Source organism: Lepeophtheirus salmonis, chromosome 14 (genome assembly GCF_016086655.4).
Source record: "Lepeophtheirus salmonis chromosome 14, UVic_Lsal_1.4, whole genome shotgun sequence".
Classification (NCBI taxonomy): domain Eukaryota; kingdom Metazoa; phylum Arthropoda; class Copepoda; order Siphonostomatoida; family Caligidae; genus Lepeophtheirus; species Lepeophtheirus salmonis.
The window spans coordinates 28,674,308-28,686,940 of record NC_052144.2 but is presented as its reverse complement, the minus strand read 5'-3'; positions in this window follow the sequence as shown (position 1 = coordinate 28,686,940).

The following is a 12,633-nucleotide window of genomic DNA, read 5'->3' as shown; positions in this document are numbered from 1 at the left end:
TCGGTGGACGAAATGATGATACCCTTCATGGAACATAACTCATTGAAGCAAAACATGATAAATAAACCTCATAAATTCAAAGTTTTTACTAGATATGGCACAAGTGGCAGAAAAAAAGAAACTACAATGTCTAATAGTACAGAGTTGGGATAACTAGATATATTGTCATAACGCTGGTTAGTAGACTTCTAAAGAATCAAAACTTCAAGCTTTACACTGATAATTGGTTCACATCTCAAAGTCTACTCTGTGCTCTCAAGGAGATATACATTTATTGTACAGGGACAGTCAGAAGTAATAGATTACTTGGCTGTAGTTTGAAAAGTAATGCTATGCTAAAGAATGATGGTAGAGGAAGCTCTGATATTCAAAAGGAGACAAAAAACAAACTACAGTCGTCAAATGATATGATAATAACCTTGTAAATGTTGCATCTGCTTATTTGGGTAAGAATCCAGAAACGATCCTCAGTAGTTGAAAAAAGACATAGTGATGTTTCTATCCCTGCAATCGTGAAAGAGTACAGTAGGAACTTGGGTGGTGTTGACCTAAATGAAATGCTTGTGCCTCTGTACAGAACAAAAATAGGTGTGAAAAGATTCCATCTCAGAATATTATATCATTTTGTGGATGCAGCAATAGTTAATTCTTGGATACTATTCTTCATGACATTCCAGAAAAGGAATTAAAAGGAATTTACTCTTTTAAATTTGTATTATATTATTTGGAATTATCCATTTTTTTCTACTTTATTTTGCTTTTAAACTATGCCATATCATTTTCCCAATGGTGTCATATGGAATCCTTCTTGTTTTGTGCTTTAAACTCAAAATGGATTTTATACAAGATTCCTAGGTCAGATGGAGTAATTGTAATACTACAATGTTTACTATTACTTAATCAGTGGAACTCCATCTGACCAATTAAAGGAACATTAAAAAAGGATAAATTATGTTTTTTCTGTAAAATTGAGAAAAAGAGACCGGAACATTTTTATACCCAAATATAAGGGTACTGAACGTATAAGGACTCAAGTGTTAGATATACAGAGTTACATTAAAGGCAAACCATTTTTGTTTTAGCTATAATGCCCCCCATCAAGAAAATTCTTTATTTTCGCATTATATAAATAGCAAACCTGCTTTTTAAATTTAGAATTACAAAGATTCCTTTACGAGGTGATAATTTATAAATAAGGCTTGCGGTATGAATTAAATTTGCATTACCATGATTTTAATTTTTAATAAAATGATAATCTAAATTTTTTTTTTTATATATTCTATGATTAAAACAAAATAAAGAAGAATAAAGTTCTTTGTAGATACTAAAAATAAAACACAGAAGCTAATAGCAATTAATATAATTTTATCAAAACGTCGTGTCAAAGCATTTTTTCACTATTAATTTTCGACGGCAAACGCACGTTCCTCACTACTCCATTCCACAAACATCACTGAGAGTATTCCTAAGAAAACTTTAAAATCTCGCCTCTAGCATAAAACCACTATTACTCAGCTACTACCTGATATCCATACATTATAAATAAGGGAGTTATTTTGTTGCACCCTGTCTAACATCTCTCAAATTAAATACATCACTTTTCAACAAAAAAAAAAAACAACAACATAGTTTTATCACTTTTTCGATGAAATTATACTTTTGCAACACTGGAAGGTCATAAGTAAGAAATTTTCATATTTTTTTCCCTATTTAAAGATCCCTTGACTATATATTAGATTTAGTAAAAAGTAATCCTTAATTTTTAATATATATTTTTTTTTTTTTCAAATTATTGTTTATCTTCTTGCTAATCAAAACAGTGGTTATATTGTCGACAATTGGCCTATCGAGACGGAATTGACGAAACCAAAATTGTTTATTCAAGTCTAAGGAAAATAAACACTATTCACATTTTCAACCGTTTGGCTTGCGTTTTCGCCTTTATTGAAGAAAAACTGTAAAATATAGTGTATTTTCTTTTTGTTGGCCTTATCTTTGACAGACGCTCAAACCAGATTAAGTCAAACAATGACAAAACTGGCTTTGATTTTTTTAAGCAAAATCTTTTTTTTTTAATTCTATCTAGTGTATACCGATTTTACTTACACAAAGCGAAATACACATTACTAAAGCCAACTTTTGGAAAAATAATGGATCTCCTTTTACTATCCTATTATATGTAATTGCATTTATGAAGGTTTAGAGCCAAAAAATTGTCAAACTGCTCGAATCGAGGATTTCAAAACGCAAGTAGGAAATAGTAGGATACAGGGTTGGGAGTTTTTGAAAAACCTTGGAGATTTAAGCCTCTGAACTATAATTTATGGAATTACATATGTCGTTGTCATTCAAAAGTTTAAAAGTACCAGTTTTTGACTTTAATTTAGAATTTTCAACTGGGTTGGTATTCGATTTTTTGAGTTATGCGTGGAGTTTAGTTCGTGCTAGGACAATTTACCAACTTTCGAGTTCAACCTTTCATATACCACCGGGTTGTCTATTGAAATCTTAACACATACTAATTCAATGGTTAATGAAGGTTGAGTGATTTAAATTAATTTATATTTCGATATGTTAAAGCACAAACAATCAGTTACAAAAAAAAACCTAAGCTCCTCGCTTATGGACAGGGCAGGGTATCCTAACTTGGACTGTTAATTAATGGTTATTTTATCTTACTATGAAAAGGTTTAGTGATTATTTTTTAATATTCTGTTTCCAGCGTCCTTTTTACATAAACAAACTATAATAATTATTTAGTAAGTTCATCATCATGAGCGAGCAACAAGTAAAAAGACAGCGCATTTCAGAACTCCTAAATGCTGCAGTTGATGTGATGAAGATTAAGGACATTGTTAAGTGCTCTAAAAGCCTGGCCAACATGAAATGAAATGGAGAAAATCTCTTGAGGATTCAGGAAGGGAAGGATATAATTCAAAGAGGGATACAGAGAATATAGAGGATGATCCAACTAAATCGATGAATCACCTCGCCAACGACTTCTCTTTGGCTCTTTGGGCCATCAGGAGGGCTATAAGGCACAACTTGGGATTTTTTTCTTTCAAAAGGATCCCACAACCTTCTGACATAGGACATGAAAGCCAGAATACTCGAGGGGTACAAGAAAATCCTCAAATGGATCAAGGTAAACGGGTCAATTGTGAAAATTTTATAGAAGAAGAAGATTTTCACATTTGATCAATTCCATAACTGCCGGAACTAACGTTGGCTTGTTGAAACAAAAGAAAAGGTCCAAGGGTTTTTACACACCAAATATCTGGCCCAAACAATGGTCCTCGGCGGTGTGGCCTCTGATGGAAAGAAGAGGTATCCGTTCTTTTTTAGTCTGGACTGAAAATTAGCTAAGAGCCCGACTATAAGGTGCTTATGAACAACTACTCGGAGGGTAACTAAGTTTGAACTCAGGACAGCCCCCCTCTCACACGTCTGCCAAGTGCCAAAAGTTCTGCACAGATAACATGGCTCGCTTCTGGTCCAAAGATATATGGCCCCTTCCTCAAAAGATTTGAACCCACTGGACTTTTCTATATGGGGTACTTTGGAGAGGGAAGCCAACAGAACCTCACACCTAAATGTGGACTCACTGAAGTCCTCCATAGTGGTTATATTGGAAAACTTGTCTGACTAGTTTGTAATCAACTTCTGCTTGGCGTTCAGGTGTCGTGTAAAGGCTGTGATTGATTATGAAGGTGGCAATATTGAGTGAAAAAAGTTTTGCAAAAATCTGGCCTACAATGTTTTTTCGCCTATTATTGAAAATATATAGTTATTGATGTATTTCTAATTATATCTCAAGTCCATGTTTTTCTGCCCTACCCTGTACAAGTCGAGAAAATGATATCTGAACGTAATTGACGAATTTCCATTCACGCACTCTAAGTGGTTGGGCGTCTCAAGGACCATCTTCTACGCAAAACGTTGGAGAGAAAGAAGGTAATTTAGCCTAAATGGACATATAGGAGTTAAAGAAAACAGCCTAGCTCAATCCCTCAAGGCCATATGTCCTACGAGAAATCAGGGGCTCACAAGACTGTCTGAGAGCTTTGAATGAGTGGAGAAGTCTTTTTATTTCTTTTGAACTCCTTTTTGACACTTTTGCCAATCCCCACCCCCTCTAAAACCCTTTCGGGTGCATTTCAAGGGGAAGGCTTGCATTGTCCCTCATTCAAACACTGAAGCCCCTACATCTACAGAGGGTGCCAGCCCTTTCGCCTCTGCCTGGAAGCCATTATTGCTGCTAAAGGGGGCTACATTACTGATTAAGAGAGCTCAGGCAAACATCCATTTATATTATTAATTTTGTTATAATTCTTTTGTTTATAAATAAATTATATCGTGTTGAAGTTTAAAATTCAAAGTGTTCAGATTTTAATGGACCACTTGGTATTATGTAGTGCAATTTTTCATTTTTTAATTATAGAATAGCAAATTTTTGAAAGGATTATACTTCGGGGAGTTTCAGTCATTTTCAGAAGAATGTTTACTTATATAAAGACGCCTTTTTACCGAGTTTCAGACACTTTTGAATATAACACTAAAAAGTGTATTCATTGTCCTTGGTTCTAAGGCCTAAAAGAAAGGGGAAAACTCTATTTAACGAGAGTCTACCATACCAACATAGAATTATAAATTACATAGTGCCGACATTATGCTTTGCACTATGGTGTTTTTCTTTGCTGAAAAATAAAACCTACTGATCATGTGACGATACATGGTCTAACAACTTTTAAATTAATTAATTTGATTTCCGTGTCCTTTTTCATAAACAACGAATATAAATATGTAAATGTAGATACAACATAGATTAGTGTTAGGTTTTGTTTTTAAAAACCTTGACCGGGCTAAGACCTTTATAACTTTAACGAATTCCCTGGAGGCTTGTCTTGTAATAATTATGGATGTGATTTTATATGAGGTTTATAGCTTTGGCCAAATTTATCATAATTTAATAAAAAAAAGTTGTACATCTCTACACTTTTAAATCAAAGTTCATCGACACTTAATAACTCTGACCAATACAGGGTACTCTTTCTAGTCATAGAGTTCTGGACATATGGAAGACTCACGCTTTTAATTTCCCCCCTTTTTTTACAGGTTAGGTGATTTCTTTTTTAGTTTTTTTTTATTATACTTTTCTTATACGTAACAAGGAAATTTGGTATTATTCTTCATTTCTATAATTTGGATTGAAAGGAAGCTTTAAGAAAATTGATGTAATTTGATTAAACTGACTCCATATTTACTTTTCTGAACGATTATTATTAAATTAGTGATAATGAATAATAGAAGAGACAATTATTGGGTCGTAGTTATATTATATATGTACTTAATGAATTTGAAATCATGTTTCACATCTTTTTTTCCTAATACCAGCCTGCTGTTGTGTACCAAATCATCGCAGTGGATATAAAAATCCAGCAAAGGACCCCACTATGCCTCTACACTAATTCTCTCATAATGAAGGCTTAAAAGTTGCCTGGCTGAGAGGGTGGCTCGCTGAATTTAAGCCTCATCCCTAATTAGTGATTTTTTTAATAGTTATGAGTCTCTTTTGTGATTGGAAAACAAGTTGAAGATGATTCTAGACTCGCCTCTCTTTTCTCGAGAGGTTTTGTCTGAAATGCATATTTTATTCTAATATTGCAATAGTTAAATAGTTATTTTTAAACTTTTAAGTGACGAGATACTTTAAAAAAATATAACTGACTTCTTAATTTTAATATATTTCTATTGGAATATCTTAATGTCGTTGCAATTCCAAAACTTATTGACTCAGGAATCTTCTTTTAAACAGCTAAATTACTTGTTAGCATATTAGAATATTACTCTCTCGAAGATCTAGGATCTTTACGAAAATAAATAAATGTGTGCCATACGAGCTAATTATAAGTTGTTTGATAGAAGATAATATAGTTAAAATGTTTTTGTTTTTTTAACAGTTCAAAAATGAAGGATTCGACTTAAGTCCAAAAGTCCACACCTTCGAATTGATCACAAAATCAAAGATTCGAGACTTGACATTCCCTCAAAGCTAAGAGTCAAAAGTCCTTTCAATTTTTCACTAGATATAATGTACTCTTAATAGTTTCCTTTTTTTTTACAGACAGCTGGAACTGAGATGAAAATATTGAAGGACTTAAACTTGTGACAAAGACTTGAGTATCGATTTGGATTAGCAGTATAATAACTTTTTCCAACCTCTTTCCTAGACCGAGCCTGACAAAATCAGTCTTTTTCGTAGAACTGAATTCGATGACAATATTTTAAGGAATTGGATTTGTGATCAAAGACTTGAAACTCTACATTGATTTGCATTATAAGGAGTTTTTCCAAGCTCTGCGTTAGACCGAGACGGAATAAATCGGTCTTGAATCGAGTACAAACACTAATTCATAGAAAAACATTACGTACCATTGTAAAACCTTGTAATTCTCCATATTGTAAAAGTAAATATTTCACACCTCTTTAATGTTATTTGCAAAATAAAAGTAAGGAGTAGTCCTTTACAAACATATCGTGACAATTCTCCTTTTATTTATTCAAGTTTGTACAATATTTATCTTTTCTTGTTGGTTTTGTTATTTTTTTTACATTTTCAAAACTTTTTAGATTTATTTGTTCATGATTGAAGTATATAATTTATTAAAAAATGGATAAATTGTATAATTATATATTGTGTAGATCCCTGGGTCCTAACCTTGTAGCACCCTTTACCTCTTTCCTAAAAGTTTGACGCTCAAGGAGCCCTATACTGATTTCTAGAAATGGCAAGTTTGTAATGAAAAAACAAAGTTGTGAAATAAGAAAAGGACAAAGGGTTGTCACACTTAGTATTTCGTATTTTTGTTCATTACTTGATAGGTCGTCATGGTGTTAACTAGTGTTGTGTTGGTTCTTATTTAGGATTAAAGACTGCAGGCATTCTCATCGTCCCAAAGCTGTTTTTGAGGGCATTTGCACCAGGACTGTAGGGGCCAAAAGAGACAAAAAAGAGTTCAGTAGAACTCAAAAGACTCATTCAAAAGAGTTTTGCAAGGGAGAAGAAGGGTTCTTTACTTGCTGGTGTCAAAAGTGGCCTCTCCATCCTCTATAGGTTCTTTCCACTCACTTTTTTGATAGGTCTCTGGACAATCTAGGCTGAAGCCCGCGATCTCTTGCATGGGCATCAAAGACATGAGGGATAGGCATGGACTGTTTTTTTTCACTCCTCCGAGTCCAATTTGAACTTTTTGACAGAGCCCTTCTTCCTCTATAACGTTTCGGACTCGCTGAAAGCGTAGACAGTGGTTCTGGAGACTCCACATGCTAGGAGTGCGCCAATATAAATTAGTGGATCACGTTCAAGTATCATTTTACTTACTTGTACGTAAGCTAGATGGCCCAGGTATGCCTTGTTTTGTAACTAATTGCTTATGCTTCTATATATGAATTAATTTCAATCACTCAACCTTCATTATTTATTGAGTTGGTTAGTAATATTTTCCTTTCACTAATGCTATTTTAAATGAAAAAAAAAAAATCATACAACAGGCAGCTGATATTCAAATATCTTAATTCATTAATATCATATATCTGGCGCTTACCTTCACCTCGTGTTTTTTCTTTCATTATAATCATGTCAAATCAATGATGACTTATTATCAGTAGCTAAATTTATCAACTATTTTCTGAAACGATTGAGATAAAAACAAAATATTCGAAAATCTTCTATAGTTCTATACTACACACAAGGTCGGTTTTAGCGTGAGCAGAACTTGAAAAAACAATAAATGTCCAGGTATTTGTCTTTCTTTTTTTATTACAAAATAGTTTCACTTAGTTATAAAAAAGTTTCACTTTGAAGAAAAAACACAATAAAATGGTGATCACTTTTTTTCAAATGACTTTTATTTTTATAAAAATGTTAATTATACATTTGTAAAAGGATTTTTTTAGTGTTTTATGACCTTTTTTAGAAAAAAAATCCTCTATAAAAAAATTTGACAGTTTTTTCATGTAAATTTTTCCGTTAAGTATACAGAAACGGGGTTTTCTGAAAATTCACTTTTTATACTTATAGCCAGAGAAGTATCGTTTTGCAGCTATAAAATTTTAAGTTACTCTTAAAATGTTTCCAGATTTTAAAAAAACTATAATATTTATTTGAATTTGAGAAAATGGTTTGGGGATTAATTAGTGGTTAATTTTAAACTTAAATGTTAAAGTATTCAGTGAGATATAATTTTTGACACGCCATTTTTGAAGAAACTATGGACTCATAAAAAAGATTGGAAATATCAAGAGTGCTTACGAATGGAATAAAAAGTATTTTTTCCAATTACATATACCGATGCTAAAAGCTATTTCTATATTTTTTTTAATTTTGTAACGAAAAAAAATATTTTATTAATATCATTTCTACAAGCTGAATAATACAACAAAAAGTGAAAGTCGTGTCAACCAGCCCATTTCTCCTATACATTTACATTTTTGATGTAATAATATGTCTTATTTATAACTTATTTACAAGTGAAAGAATGTTGGATCCTTGAATTATTTAATGTAATGTATAATTAATAGGTTATTTTCAATGGAAAAGTAATAAACTACACCCTTCATATATCGACTATCTAATGGAAAGCTACTCAAATAGAACCTAAGCAATCACTTTTAAATGTTCCAGCTCAGAGTTTGGTCAAAAGGACTTGAAAATATTCCACTATTTGTATTTTTCTTTTTTTAGTATTATCAACTGTAATTCATTATTTTTTAATTACAAGTTGTGGCCTATTTTATACCAAAATAAAGCCCTTGGTTTCAGACATTTGACCCTAGGGCTCATACATTTATGACGTCCAAAAAAAAAGTACAATTTTTGACCTCCTTCCCCTGTCTGTGTTATTCCAAAACTAGATAAACCCTTTCCGAATGGACGTCCTTAACTTTTAGATCCCCTGTATGTATTTGTAAATAATATATTGGTTATTTTGAAGACCAACGATGAGGGCCGTTCGCAGGATTATATATATATATTTCTATTTCTATTTCAAAAAAAAAAAATGAAATCCTTATAAAAATTATTTAAAGCCTATTTTCTCATAAAATGTTACAACTTGTGAGCTACGCTTGTACAAGTTGCAGCTCGTACGGACATTCTAACTTCTACACAACATATATATGTATATGATAATAGAAATTAGAAGGGGTAAAGCCCCTAAAAAGGGGCTAATGACGACTCTGCTGTAAATATTTCTGGCCTTAAAAAAACTACACTTTTTTAGGCCTAATCTGTTGTTTACAATTAAAAGCTTGATATTTTTACGCATAACTTTTATCAGACACGATTTGTGCTAATAAGAGTAACTTAAATTAATTATAGGTTTTGTGCAACAAAAAATAGTATTAACTTCTATGTTGGATTTGGTTCCTAATAAAAGAGCCTTACAGTCAGTCTATTGATGCTTTGTTTAAGGTTCATACCTATGTTTAAATTCATCTTTTGTCACTTGGTATATGTTATACCTTTGATGCACCTACAAGGACTCTTTTTTTTTAAATTTTCTTAAACATATGTCTTGAAGTTGCCTCAATCAGATTTGATAAAGTGCTTCAGAAATGGTATCTAACGACAGATAGATACATAGTGTATTAATCTATATGTATGTAGAGTATCTCGAAAAGCAATATATTCAAATTGGTTTTTCCACTATTACGCGAGAAATAAAAATAAAAACCCCCTTTCAATGAATCTATCTCATTTAGGAATTCAGGGGCGTCCGCATGGGGTAGGTTGGAGGGCTGTAGCTCCTTGCCCAAATTTCTAAAAAAAAATCTTTAATTTTTCTTCCATAACATTTAATATGATAAATTTTTTCCCACAAAACAATTTAATATAATTAAATTAATTTTTTAACTTTTTTGTGAAAAGTTGTGGATTTTTGAAATCTTTCGTGAACTCCTGCGGATTTTGAATTTTTTTTTCAAAAAATTCCAATTAGGGAATAACTATGAATGTTTAGTCTTTTTTTTCTACAAAATTTATATTTGATATTATATTCCAAAAATTTATTTGTTCAAATTTTTTTACCAAATAAGGACTATTGAAAAAATTTCCAAAAATATTAATTTTTCTGAACAGCTGTGGGTTTTTGAAATTTTTTGTGAACAACTGTAGATTTTTTGAATTTTTTTTTAAATATGTATTTTTGTGAAAAAAAAATAAGCAAACAAAGCCTCCCACCCCCATAAAAAAAGCTCCTACGAACTCCCATGAAATAATAAACATATTAAATGTATATTTCCTTGTCGAGGGGTAACCGGACTTTGAACTCATGCATCCATTAATATTAAATATAAATCAAATCTACTATTTTTTAGTATAAAAAGAAAAGAAAAGCATTGCAATATGGCCAATATAAATATCTGATTATGTGCAAATTGTTTTTGCAAGTATTTTCTTTCATTGATTATCACACTTACTCGTCCTTGGTAAGGGAAAGCATATTATTATATTGCATTTGAATGTTGAAGGATAAGTTATTTTTTTGGTAGAAAGAGAGTATTGATTTTGGTTTATGGTTCTTGAATAATTAATTGAAAAATAAACCGTCTCAATAATACGATGAATTAATAATATATACATCATTCTTGAGAAGGTGGTTTTAGTCGGAAAGGTAGACGATATATAGACAAACTTCAGTTGGTATCTCCTCTTTGAAGTGCTTTTTGTCCTTCCCCTTCACTTTGAATAAAAAGTCGATTTCTAATTGATAAAGAGACCGGTTAATAATTATTTCATAAATAGAGTGTGCTCAAGCAAATCGTACCGCGTCCATTAAAGCTCAATCAATAGATTATAACTAGGAATCCATGCTGGTCTATAAAAAAGAAATGGTTTTGAAATGTATCAGCTTTGATAGGATATATTATTGGTTCCAATACGTCATCAAACAACCACAATAGAGGATAAAATGCAACGATTTGCAGTTATTATCTGCGCCATTACTCTGTAAAGGTGGTTGGGAATCCGGTTTTGGGAATTGCTCTTGGCAACAAGGCTCAGTTCCTGGCCATAAGATCATACCAAATCAAGCTATGTTCAAGGAAAACATCACCGATTTCTTCCCTTCAAACTTGTGAGCCTCCTCATCACCGGACTGCTCACCACTGGACTATGGAATATGGAGCTTCGAGGAGTGCAAGACCTAAAAAGTCCTTAGCCTCAATGTTAATTACCTAACCGCCTCCGTTGAGAAGGAGTGAACTTATATTTCCAATAACTACATTAGCAAGGTGTGCAAGGCCTTTGGCCCTAGACTAGAGGCCTTGGTGGACACAGAAGGAGGACATTTTGCGAAATAATTATTGATATTAACAGGTATAATTATAATTTTTTAAACAATCTGTTACCATGATCATATTTTTCTTGATGAAGTTGATTTAGATCTTATTGTAAGAAACAATACAATTTGCTTAGGCACACAGTATTTTATAGGAAGCAGTAAGTTCCTAACAGGGGTTAGGAACTGAAGAAACTCTACGGTAAGGGGAAATAAGATGGTTCAAATATTAATGGAGTAAATAAAAAACATGACCTTAATTATGTTAACTAATTCACACACCCTCTATCAAAGACAAGGAGTGGGACTTTTATAAATTGCGTAGAGCATACAAGGGCTGCTTGAAAAATTTGTGCAAAGTCTGAGAGATTGCACTAATGGGGTGTAAGAAGTCTCTTAAGGGAATAATAAGGGAAAGAGGAGTCATGTTTATCAATCAAGAATGTTTTTTCTTATCTCCAACTCTGATTCGTCTGAGATTAAGTATATGCGCAAGCTATTCATTAAAACCATGGTTCATAGTATCTGCATCATAATTATGCTCTAAAAAATTATAAACGTTATTTCAAATCAAAAATACAGCACTAGAAGGGGTATTTAAATTCTATATTTTTCCATCGAGGTTACGTGAATCCTGAACATAATTCATATAAATTGTTTTTGTTTACTTTTTATTTCAACCATCTTTTCTCCTCTTTCCTTCCTAGTCTCTTTACTGCTGTGTATCGAGTTTATGTTTAAATAATAGCATCTCTTAGAAGAAAAAAACCCAACTTCAGCCAGATCGGTCTATTTCTTTCTGTTGGACATTTTTTTTTAATCGAAGAATTGGAGTGAAACTGCATTTTCTCGTGAGCTTTTAGCAATCAGGGAAGCAATTCTACATTTTGGTCACATTATTGAAGGAAGAGAAATTGGGTGTTTTACTGATCATACACCTTTAATTACTGCACAATTTGTCAGAGATCCAAAATGGCCAACAAAATACCACAGATATTTTCAAGAATTGAGCGAAAGAAATATTAAATCAAAACATATATCTGGCAAAAAAAAACACACCAGTAGATTTTTTCTCAAGAATTAATTTGATGAAATTAGGTTTCGTCGACTGGAAGTAGTGGGGAAAAGAACAAAAAATGAAAAATACCCATCAGAAATACCCATTGGCTGAATGGATAGAAGTTGATTAAACAAAATATACTATGTGACGTGAGAGCAAAATATCCAAGGCCTATCATACGTACAAAACAGGTCAGTAAATTGATACAAACAATTCATAATGAATCTCACAGAG